Source organism: Grammomys surdaster, unplaced genomic scaffold (assembly GCF_004785775.1).
Source record: "Grammomys surdaster isolate TR1022 unplaced genomic scaffold, NIH_TR_1.0 225, whole genome shotgun sequence".
NCBI lineage: Eukaryota > Metazoa > Chordata > Mammalia > Rodentia > Muridae > Grammomys > Grammomys surdaster.
The window spans coordinates 4,123,085-4,135,967 of NW_021604670.1; the positions used below are offsets into that span (position 1 = coordinate 4,123,085).

General features: G+C 36.4%; 1 protein-coding gene across 1 annotated transcript in view; it reads left to right on the forward strand.

Annotated features, from left to right (window-relative positions):
- Nucleotides 1-12,883, forward strand: part of Elavl2 (ELAV like RNA binding protein 2) — a 152,377-nt gene that overhangs the window by 9,527 nt on the left and 129,967 nt on the right. The gene's annotated exons all lie outside the window — the stretch shown is intronic.

Sequence of the window (12,883 nt, forward strand, 5' to 3'; positions counted from 1 at the left end):
CCCTCCCTCCCTCCCTTCCTCCCTTCTTTCTTTTTAAATAAACAGATGTGTTTAGAACTCACCTCACAGTTAGTCAGTAGAATCTGCTAGGGTGAAGATCAGGACAAAGAAAAACCTCTCCTCAAGTAGCAAGAGGTATAGATGCACAGACCTCGGAGGCACTTTCAAAAAACAAAGACTTTTTCCCCTTTCCTTTCTTCTTATTTATTTATTTGAGATAGGATTTTTTCATGTGGCCCTGGCTGTCCTGGAACTCACTCCATAGACTAGTCCGGCCCCCAACTCAGAGATCCGCCTGCCTCTGCCTCCCAAGTGCTGGGATTAAAGGCGTGCACCACCACATCTGGCAAGGGAACAAGGACTTTTTTCGTTTGGTATATTCACTGTTTGCCTAAAACGGTGACTCTTATTTCTAATACTCATTCTACTAATGGACAAAGCTGAGGCTTAGAACAAATAGGTAACTTGGGTCATAAAGTAAGAACTTGGGAAACACAGGACCAGGATTCAGGTCTGCTTGAGGCTTAACTGCCACAACCCTGCACTTGAAAAAGTCCTTTTAATATACAGATGGAAAAAGCATCCTTCTGTTTTATAGTTGCAATTTCGTACCCAGGAGCTTCAGTTTTGGTGCTTTGATTATCCTAAAAATATCCAGATTGTATAGAATTGCCTTGTTTTATAGCCTTACAAGAAAACCACTGTATTCATGTGAAAGATGGCCTGGTCTAATAGGTAAAAGATACCTTAAAATCATTCTGAAACTGTTTTGCTTTCTTTGTATAAAGGTCACTTCTTATCTCAGCTCTTAATTCACAAATTCAAGAAACAGCTGTAATTTCACTGTTGACTTTACTCAGGAGGCAAAGCTGAAAGTGCGTGAGTTTTCTTCCAGATCAAATCCTCATTAAAATCTTAACAATCATTCCTCATAGATGCAGTCTCCAGAGTGGACTGCACAACTTTAAGATCTTTCTATTTTATTTTCTGATTTCCGGATGACACCAGTATTTTAAATAGTGATGACTCATGTCTAGGACTGAAATTTGTTTTTCATGAGTTTATACATTTTTTCCCCTTGAATTGCACCAAAAATGGTTTTTTAATTGGCTTTAACTCATGCCCAATAAATTGGATGAGAATTGATTGCTGTAGTCCTGTTTGGTTGAAAATTATTCAAGACAGTTCTTCATGAAATGAGTGCATGAATGAAGGCTAGGGCATTTCCTATCCTCTGTTATGACAGAGGACAAACGCCATTTTAAAAAGACTTATAATTCATATTTAAAAATTAGTATAGATATAGTTTATAAAATTAATATAGTAACAAGGCACTTTAAAACTATATCATATTACAGAAGGGTTTTTTTGCTATTTAGAAATTGTTTCTTGATATTATTTTTCTCAGGCTGGACAATATCACAACTTTAGTCGACCTTCCTTAAAGATGCTTTTGTGGCTTTTGCTCAGAATCCTGCCATGGTTTTAGAATACTTCTAAATAGTGCAATGAAATAAGAGATAAAGCAGAAACTGCGTCAGAGATACTGCATCATCCTACAAAGACAGGCTGTGAGCCACTTTTTCATTCTCTGAAGAGTGATTTTAAAGACAAAAATATTTAAACAGTATGAAAATTGAATTAACTTAGGTGACTGTTTAGGGCATTGAAATAGCAATTCACTAAATGGTACCTGTCAGAAAGCCAGTTTTTGTTCAATCTCATAATTACTTAGGGTAATATGATTTCCGTTTACTTATACACTATAGAAATATAAGCAAGTCATTTTATGGAGTTTTTTCTGGTCAGTAAAGGTTTGTTTTATAATATTCTTTACCTATGGTAGGAAAGTGAATAATGGGTAAAAGAAATGATTAATTAATGAGAAAAGATATTTCCCTTGGTCATAATTTACGTAGACAGTAAATGAGGGAAATTGTTGTTTTTCTTTCTCCAGTTATTCTCAGTAAGTTCTAACTGGACTGGATAATTATACATGATGTGTTCTTCAGAAAGCGGGGAGCAGACTTTCTTATATTGTGACTCTATTGCTCTGTCATATTTGTTTCTCATCTGCATTGAATTTAAACATTTGTCTTTGTCAATGTTATTTTGAGTATAAAGCTCGCGGCTGCAGGTCTGACCTCTCTCAGAAACAAAGTCCTAAAGGATTTTCCTGGACCTTACCACTCCATATATAGCAGCTGCCCCCACCTGGTGGCTATAAGGGCAGAAGCTTCCTTTTTAATTTTATTTCTTGTCAAAATCCCAAGGTATCTGTTTGTCTGCTCTGTAAAAGATAGTGCCTACTTAGAATTTTTCCAAGTACAACAATGCAGAAAATGTAATGAAAGAATTAATTGTAAATCTAGTACCTTCTTGCTCAAATTACCTTTTGTTTAAGGTAGTACTGAATATCTTCTATATAAAATTTAATAAGGTTGGTATTTCAAGAAAAGCCTCATGTATAATTAAGCAATACATATATGCCATCCTTTCAATGGCTTTATAAGTCAGGGAGAAGACTCTTTAAAATTAAAACAAACAAACAAAAAACCTAAATATTCCTTAAATTTCAAAACAATAGCACCTGAGGCTCAGAACATCCTAGGAAAGCTTATAGTTTTCAAAATTCTAGTAATTTCTCTGATTCACTCTTAAAAAGCAGTTATCAATTTTGTTTCTTTCCATTTGTCAGCAATAGACAAATTATCATGAATCTGAGACATATGAGTATAATTGCTTTCGATACAAAATAGCTTTTGTTCGTTCATGTTAATTAAATATTATCCATTCCTTATAATTTGCTTTCTTTCAAGTGTTATGTTACCTGAAATTTGTGCTATCTTTAAAGATGTTGAATTTCATATAGAAAATATAAAGTAGCAGTATTGTACTAAACTGTGCAAAAGGACTTAGGTTCTAGAGACAGACTTTCTGTTTCTATTTGTATGTCTTGGGAAAATTGCTTAACTTCCTCAATGGTGTCAGCTAAAGTCACCTAGCACATAGCTCATGTTACTGTTGCCATTATTGCTAAGTTAGTATGGGAATCATGATGAGGTTTCAGTGGAAGGCCTTGCTGAAGGGAAGCAGACAGTACGAAAAGCAATGCTAATACTCATGTTTCCTTTTTCTAAGTCCAGGAATTTTTGGTAAACACCGCGATTCATGGTTTTATAGTCAAGTTTTTAATGACCTCCACAGGCACAAAGGTGTCCTAAGGACATCCAAAGTGAAGCTGGTTGCCAGCTACACAGGCTTCAGCTCTATTTCTCTTTCATACAACCACCTTTGGCTCCTTGTTGCAAACATATTCTTTATTCAGCGTCCTGCCACTTTCCCAGTAACTTATTTGACCATCAGAACACAGATTCTTAGTAGTGCCATAGGCCCCTCTTCTATACCTGTCACTCTTTCCCTGCTCTCTGTCCTTCTTTGATCCTGTCTTTTCATCTCAAGAAGTTTTGAATTTCAGATGAACCTCGGTGTATGCCTTGGGTCTCATTCTTTCCCTTCCTGTTCAGCACTTCCCAGATTTTCCATAGTCAATGGCATCTAACTTGTCTGGGTACTGTTGTATCTGTACTTCCTCAGTTGAATCTTATAGCCGGCTTTTGATATAGGCATACTAAAACAACCTCACAGCTGTACTTTCCAGCCCACTGCAAACATTGTAGGTAGTAACCTGGTCTTCACCACAGTGCTTTCATTGTTAACTCTGAAACATCTTCCATTTGCTCCAAACAACACTCTCCATCTTCTACACACATATGGTAGATTTGTATAAAGGTTCTTCAAATTGAGGCTGAACAGTTGTGATGTCTATAAATGTTGTCCCCTTTACACAAATCTTATAAAGAGACTCGAACTTTCACAAATCCTTTGATTAAAACAGAGACGTGACTCTGTTAGTATTCCTTCTGCATCTAGAAAATATTAGTATTCCAGAAAACACCAGTGCTCTATGAGTTAAATAATGCGCACTGACATAAAAGAAAGGCTTTTCTTTTTATTGTCTGCACGAGGAATCCAGAAATATCAGCAAGAGAAAAAAAATCCTCACAGTAAATTGTGTCAAAATAATTCAAGAAAACGTCTATTTGTTATTCAAAAACCTTAAACAGTCTGTACATCTCGTTCATTTATGTTATAATTTCCCATGTGTGTTTATAAAAGCTGATATTTTAAACAACCATGTTCTCTAATTTTCTGATGCCAGGATGACAGTGAGCGAAGGAATGGGACTTTATTTTTTACTGCAACAATATCCTTGGCCCCAAAATGTTGCTTGTTCAAAAAAAAAAAAAAAGAAAAAAGAAAAAAAGCAGATTTTTCATTTAATCAGAGCAATGTGAATCTTTAAGAAGCATTAGCATGAAAAAGCAGGAAGGAAGAGCATTAGCTACTCTGTATACATGCATATACATACATTTCTTCCTTGTGTTAATTACACCACCAGGAACTCTGTTAGTCACATGGCTAGGCTTGGTCTTGAATGGGTCAATCTTATCAAGTTATGCCCACTGAAGGGTAAAGTAAAACCGCTGCATCTGCTCTCCACTGTGACCTACAGTGAAATAAGACCTTCAGACAGTTACATCCATTCTTCTTTTCAGGCTGCAAAATTTTTGCTGCCTTCTTATTAATGACTCAGAATCCACCTCTGTATCTTTATTAATCCATAGCAAAGTAAGCCTGAAGGAAACTGAGAAACCATGAGCCATAAGACAGTTTTATTTTTTTTTTTTGTCCTTCTGACAGTCTAGTTTACCATATCAACTTGATATCAATTCTCCACTTTGTTTTATTTAAAACTAAGAAACAAACAAACAAAACCTTATTATTCAAAGCTGTTTATACAGTCTGTCTTTATATTCCTTTGGATATTTATTTGATAGATTTTTAAAGCACAGTCTACCTAAGAAATCATAGACTAGAGTAAAAGTCCTATTAGTCCATGCAAATGGAAAAAAAAATAACAGCATATAAAAATACATATGGAAAATAGAAAGAGTCTAGAGACAGCCGGGACAAGGGCATTGAATCCAATTTCTTTCCTTGCCATAAATAACTATTAACTTTTCAAATCATGTTTTGGAATTAACAAAGAATAGAAAATAAGCATAGATCATATATGCATATACATATATGTATATATAATTGAATAATCGAGTGTTTCCACATTAAATCAAAATATTTTAATTTGGCTAAACTTCAGTGGTGTATATTTGATTAAATGTGATTCCATCAAGTAATTAACTGAATTATAAGCTATGCTGAATGCCAAACACTAACATGTGAGCCTAACCAGAGTAACAATAGCCATAATTAGTGCCAGAGAGAGAATAAACTGCAAGAGGATCAGCATTCAGGAAATCTGCTCTCTGTTTCTATTAACCTTAGAAATGTTACCTAAATTCCTCATGCCTCTGCAATGCTCCTGAAAATGAGACATAATTTATTTCCCTCTCACCTCTGGGGGTTAGCATGATAAATATGTAAAAGTGCATTGAGCTTTTTGTGATAAAAGATACTATAAAAATCTAAGGTGTTTTTATTATTATATCAGTCAAATGTGATCTCACACTCAGTTCCTTTTTGAAGACCCACAACTTTTTATGAGCGAATCATGAAATTGTATTGGGAAATATATTGGAGTCACATAACAGGGCAGATAGAAGATTTTTATGTCTTCTGGGGGCCTTTAAAACTTGGTTACAATTAGAAATATGAGAAGATATTTATCATAGAATACATCAGGTAAGACACTAACGAGAGCAAATGAAAAATATTTAAGAGACCACATGCAAGGTAGGAATTCTAATTCTGACTTTATGAAAATAAATGTGCCCCTGGTTGTAGTTATTATGTATTGACCACTTCTTCCAGGCAGGAGTTTTGATTGTCCTATGCTCAGGACTATATTTAACATCACAGTGCTATACATTGATTCTTGCTATCATTGCTTTAGAGATCAGGAAACCAAGGCGATAAGTGGACGCAAGACTCCATAGTGGCAGAGTCAAGTACAAATTGACATGTGCTGAAGCCGGGGCTCAAGCCCTTAACAGTTTGAAAAACTATTGCTCCTAAAAGGGTACTGTTACGATATCTATCTCCAGGAAAAAATGTTGACAAACATAATAAAAAGTTACAGAACACCAACATTTAGAAGACTTAACAGCACCAGTAAAATACAAACAAGCATACCATGACTGTGTTTTACATAACACATTTACTGAGCTATTTAGATTTTCTAATTTTCTCTTTTCCTATGGTTTCCTAAAAGCTTAATCTGATTTCCATTAGACACTTACAGTCTGTAACCCTGTGCTGTTACTCTGGCACACGGTGGCCACTCAAAAAGATGCTTGAATCAAATTGAGATGAGCCTTTTGTTAAAGAGGAGAGATAAATATTTAGGCACTGGATGGATCATGATTTATTTGGCACTTACCGTATGATAAATGGTATAACCAGAAAGCTGTGATAGCTCCATCTGATATTTTTGGTAACAGATTCATGATCAGTTATAAACCAAAGTATTACAACTCTTGGGTATTTTAAAAGCTTCATGGAGTTCTGCTGCTGGAGTTAAAGAAAGACTCTCAGCCTTTAACTGTATGTTATTTCCTACAAGGAATTGATTCTAAAAAATCCTTTAAAAATAATTATTTTTTACTCTTGACTATTTTGCTACTTTTCATCACTGATAATGAATTGCTAGCCTTCAGAAACAACAGCAGCGGCAGCAGCAACAACAACAACACACACACATACTATTATTAATCAGTGGGAAAAATAAGACAGGAATGGTTTTCATACTAATTTCAACACTAAAACATTTTTTCTATTCAATGAAAAAAATTAAAGTTATCTTTTAGTTTTAAAACGTTATAATAATTTAAATTCATGGAGTGTCTCACCTCACAAACTTGAAATGCATCTTTTAGCTTTGATGCAAATTCTTATCTTTAAATAGTTTTGCCTGTATCAATAAACAATAGTTAAAAGCCTCTGCTGTGTGTATATTTTCACTTTGCTTAAGAAAAACAACAAAAATAATTGTAGCATAAATGTTCATTAAATCTGGTAATTCAAAATTGTCTTTTTGTGACAAATAAGGCACTATCTTGTTCAGATGAATATTGAAGTTAGTACCATAGTGCAGAAATGCAGAGATTTATCAAAAGAATTTTTCTTAGCATGTTTATACATTGCCATTATGTAAAGATCTATAAATTTATAGAAAAACATAATATGAAAAATAATTGTTTATATAACTATAAATTTCAAATCCTTTAATCATTCATGCACAGACTTGGCTTAAAAAACCCCAAATATCTTTTCTTTATGTTATATGATATAAAAGATATATATATATATATATATATATATATATATATATATATATATATAAAATCATTTAACAGAAGTGTCTGTGCAGTGCCATGACTGATAATGTATTTCTTTGCTTCTCACTCAGGAATCAGATCACTTCCAAGTTTAGAAGAACTCTTTTTCATAGAGGAAAAGAGTTTAATAATTACCAAAACATGTAATAAAATCTTAAGGTTTTTTCCTAACATATTTACCTGGTTTTCTTCACCTCAAAAGTGATTAAAACATACTTTATATTTTCAGTCATCTGTATTCTGACATTGATCTACATTTGAGGGTTTTACAAATTAACAGCAGATTGATTTTCTGAATCTGGAATTAGCTATGCATTGTAGCTTGAAGGTACTTTACATAATGTGTCTATGACAGAACATAAATACTGGCAAATGTGCCCTCTTGTAGACATCATAACTGGACACCCATGATAGGCTTACAGTTAAGACACTTAAGAAACAAAGCACAGGGTCCAGTGTCAGACTGTTATTGAATCAAGACAATACATTAGGGGTTTTATGTTGGTCTTTACACATATTAAATTGTGAGGTAGCGTTTATTTAAATAATACGTTTCAAACCTCATAAGCAGGCAGAGGAGTGTAGAAATAACGTGTGCTCTCTGAAAAGCTGGAATCTGTTACAACATATATCTGGAGTGGAGTTTCCCCAATTTTCATATTGTAATGAGCTGTGTAAAGGGGGAGGGGGCCCAAATACAACTGTTATTCTACAGATAACTAAGTGGATTCATTACTGTAGTTGATGACTTCTCAAACTGTTCTAAAAGCGAGGCTGGTTTTCTCTGGAGCAGGGAGGAGGCCCTTTCACATAGAGACCAAAGGCCAGGTTACCAGCTGGCTTTAGAAAGTCTGGTATCCAGGCTGATGTGTTTTTCTTACTATGGAAGAAAAACTTGGGAGTTTATTTGGAAGCCAGTCCCTCTGCCCTCTGTTCCCTGCTGTGAGCTAGAGTCCCCTTTCATACCAGGTTGGCTTCAGTTGTTACTTTAGCTCTTGCTCACCAACTTCATGCCTGAACACCGTGTCCGCTTTCCACTATTCACGGCATCCCTTCCCAGATAATTTTAAAACCTGTTGGGCTTTTCCCTTCCATTTCCCCCTACATGGTATAAAACAAAAAGCAAAAAACAAAACCAAACCAAACCACAATATCCCACTCTATGCGCCCCCTCTCTGCCTGCCGAAAGCATTTTAATGTCAGTTTGCTTTCGGAGTCTATCAGCAGCCGGCTGCCTCTGCCACCTGAATTTCAATTTCTTAATTCACAGCCCAGATGAAACAGAATGGAGCAGGATCCGGGCTGCCCTCTACATTGGGCTGGGCTTATCAAGCGTGAAGTTTGGCGCTTTGCAAACCTATTCAAGCGATTATCTGTTGAGGACCTCTCTAGCCATCTCCATCTCTGCAGCAGGCTGATAAGACAGCTGTTTCACTAGCCTTGGTCTCTCCGGGCCTCAGTCTTCAGATACAAACTCCGCCTTTGTCACCGTGCCCCGGTGCTGTCGCTTGCTCTGTGGGGCAAGGGTTGATCTGAACACACGTGGGGGAAATGTGAGTGTTTGTGAGAGAGAAGGGGAGGAAAAAAAAAGAAGGAGGGAGTGGGAAAGGGGTGGGGGTTGGAGACCTGAGGGAGCTGGGGGGCAGGGCCCTCGCCGGGCACAGTTGATGGCTGTGATTGACTGGTTGGTCAGCCCGGCTTTATTATTTCAAATTAGACGTGGATCGCACACAAGTGGAAACATAAATCTTCAATATAAGAAAGAGCCTCTGAGCATCGGAAGCAGAGCAACGGTTTCTTCCCAGGTCCGGGTAAAGGGGCGGGTGAAAAGACTGATTGCTACCATCTGAGACAGATGGTTTCCTTTAACTTTGGAAACTGCTATTTTTAATTACTTGTATTAATTTTGCATGAGCTGTATCGGCTGCAAGAGGAAGCTTAGAGAAGGCTGTTAGCATCACTGAAAGAAACGGACACCAGACTCTGATTTGCCCTGTATCACCTCTAGTTTTTTACCCTCGCCTGTTTGCGTGGATGTTCCCCTTCCCCCTAGCAGAGACGAGAGTTTATCCTCCTAAAAGTTCCCACAGAGTGAACCACGGAAGAAAGTCTGAGGATATTCGTGGGAGCGTTTCCGTTAATGATCTTTGATCGCAGGCTGAAATACAGAGGGGCACGTGCAACAGATCTTGGTCTGAAACCGGCAGCAAAGGGCTTAAAGAAGAATATGACTCATACAAGAATTTTTCCGGGCAGAGGGAGACAAGTATGTGTTTATGTATGTGTGGGGGGTCACAATGTAGGGTCATCTCCCAAGATTTACTGGAAAAAATATATGAAATAATTCACGATTCACATACCTCTTTAGGTAAATCAGAAACCCGAGGAATTTCCCTCGAGCATATTGTATTTTGTAGCCTTTCCCTTTGTAGATGAATTTAAAGACGTGAAAAGGTTGTTTGTGGTCTTGCTTTCTGCCTCACTAAACACTGTTCCTGCTCCAGCGTTTGCAATATAAAGGGTCCTTTGCAAAACAGTCTTGAGTTAGTACTCAAGGGCGAAAGACTTTGCCAGAGAGTGAAAGCATCCCAGAAAAGAACTAGGGTAGTCAAGGGTGAGCTCTTGCTGCTATTCCCACTGGAAAATTTCAAGATGAAAAACTCTGAGGTAGGCTTGCCAGACTTTTCCAAGATTACTGGGATTTGCATTTATTTTGCAAGAACACCTTGATGAAAGGATTGCTCCTCCAGGCAGTGGGGGAAGGGTGTGGAATAGAGGAAGAGGACACACATCCAGGCTCTAACTCTGGGGTTTGTCACAATGGCCGGGCTATAACAAAAGGAAGGTTAATTCCAAACAAACCTGTTTCGATGGAGGACAGTCTCTGCCTCGAATCCGTGGTATAAAAGCTTTCACCAACGAGCTATAAACCGAGTCTCAACGGGAGGAACAGAAAATACTTTGCCAATTTTGCTCTGTTAACTTTACTCTGTCCGCTAGGCTGGTCTCTGTCCATGGTACTAATTCCTGACTCATTCTCCTGTGTGCTCTCAGGATCTAAACTCAGAAGTGTCCAATATTTTCATAACTTTTTCTGTTTTTCAAGCTGTAAAAAGAAAGCTCATACACTCCTTTCAGAAGGGAAAGTAAAGAAGGTAGTGGGCAGGTTATATAATATCAGCACTTCTTATGCAGGATTTAAATAGCATACTTTCAATATTATGAACACAAAAATCTCCCCAAACCTCAACAATCAGACAATAGTATTTTAATTCACTTGAGAAGGAATACTATTTAGAATTCCCAAGCCAAGTTAAATAATGATTCACGCATAGCCGAGCTGCATCATTCACTGTTTTAAAAAGTTACAAGTAGTTTGCAGAGCCTTTAATTATGCTCAAGTCACCCCTTCTCCTCCTGTAGAAGGGGTTGTATAAGGGACTTATTTATCTTAACAATACTGTCCACAATGGCTTTAAGTATTCCTAGGAGGGACATGTTCTTTTATGAGAAAACTTCAGTAATATAGCCAATTAAATTCTTTGCATTTCAGCTTTGAAAAGCACTCCTTTGCAATTTTACCAACACCCAACTTGTCTCCATGCTTTTGGAAGCTCCCCAAACTCTCGTCCCTTTCTGTCTCAAGTCAAAATACTGCTGAGGCTCCAGAGAGAATGGCAGACCTAACACGACTTAATCAGAATTTGAATTATCATGAAAAGACTGTATCTAATGCAAGTTCAGGTGCTGAGGATAATTCTTTTTCTTAACTATGAATCAAGAAGTGTTGATTAAAATTTGTGCTTAATTTAGATGGGATGTTTGCACATAGTCTTCATTAATCGCTAGAAGCACAGTGCACCTTAATGTTTCAGGGTATGACACATGAATTCCACAGTGAGACCTACATCCAGATATCACTTGTCACTTTATTTTTAAAAGTCAGAAAAGCAAATGTTGCTTATCTATTTAAAGGTTTTAAAATTTAACAACTGTATTATTTAAGGAGCAAACTACCATTTAAAGATATTTTCAACTTCCCAAGTAATCTGTGCTATCTACAAAGAAAAAACAACATGTTGAATATAGCAATGTTTTTAAAAATATTTCCTCCTCTGCCAAACTGAGAAAAAGCATACATACCGAATGTACAGAATTTAGTATTTTTTTTTGCATTCAAATGAACAGCTTTATTATTTTCCATGGAATGTCTTTATTAGTTTCCACCCATAAAAGGTATTTATGCATTTACAAATGTAAAAATCCTCAACAAAGTGCTACAGTTACATGAATGTATGGGAATAATGCAATATCAAGGTGTGAACACGGCCACAAGGAGAAAACACAGTTCATTGCATGCATAAATGAATAAAACAAACACTAGTGTCCTTTTGTCAATTTTTTTTTCTATGCACAGAACTGGTAGGTGAGAGAAGTTGAATGTATTTGTCAGGAAAGCCAGTTTTCTGTTATTCATATTTCTACTTTAAACAGGGATGCAGTCTTTCTTATATTTAGGCTTCTTTTCTTCAAACTACTGTTTTTTCCTTAATTTGTCTTTAGCTTAACTGGAGACTAGTTAATAGTTTCCCATTGAAATTAAGCCCCAAGGAGGGCTATTGTTATATAAAAAGTAGGAGGTGGGAGCTATGAAATGATAATTATAAATGGTAATTATACATATAGATTCAGGCCCTCTTTCCCAACCCCAGCAGTTGTTATGAAGAGCAATATAACTTAGACACTGTCACATGTTAAATGGAAGATAAACAAGTCCCCAGTTCTTTACATTAATCATTTATCAAACTCAAGGACATGCTCAAGGGACACCGATTTCCTTTCCACTTCCAAGTCACTTGCTCTCAGACCATCTTTCTCTCTCTCCTCTGACATTCCATCTTCCTGCAATCTTTAATTCTTATTGGTGCCTTCCTTCTCTTACATTATCAAGGACAGTGACTAGTAGCAAATAAACATAGTAGTAAAATAATTTTTGAGAGAAGATAGATTATGTAAGAAATATATGTACTCTTTAGGAAGTTGATGCTATCTGCCAAAACTGAAAAATTCCATCTGGAAAGGAACTCAGTTAGATCCATATTGTTTCTCATTATAAACAAATCGAGGCAAACTTAGTAATCTCACTTTCACTTAAAGGAAAAAGTAAATATGAATAAACCCATACTTCAGCCTCTTGAATATTAATCAAACATGGGGCTGGAATAAGGAATCTTCATCTATAAAGCAAAGATATACACAGCACTTGGTCTACTGATCAAACTTTTGAATACTCACAAACCCTGGTAAAAGCTGAACTATCTTTACTGTCAGCAATCCATGTGTGATCCAAGATTTCTATTGAAAGCAAATGCAGAGGAGGGGCTTGTTTTAATTTTATATACAGCTGCTCTTTTTACCTTCAAGTGGAGGACCTTATTTCAATTCAGTACCTCTTTTTTAAAAAA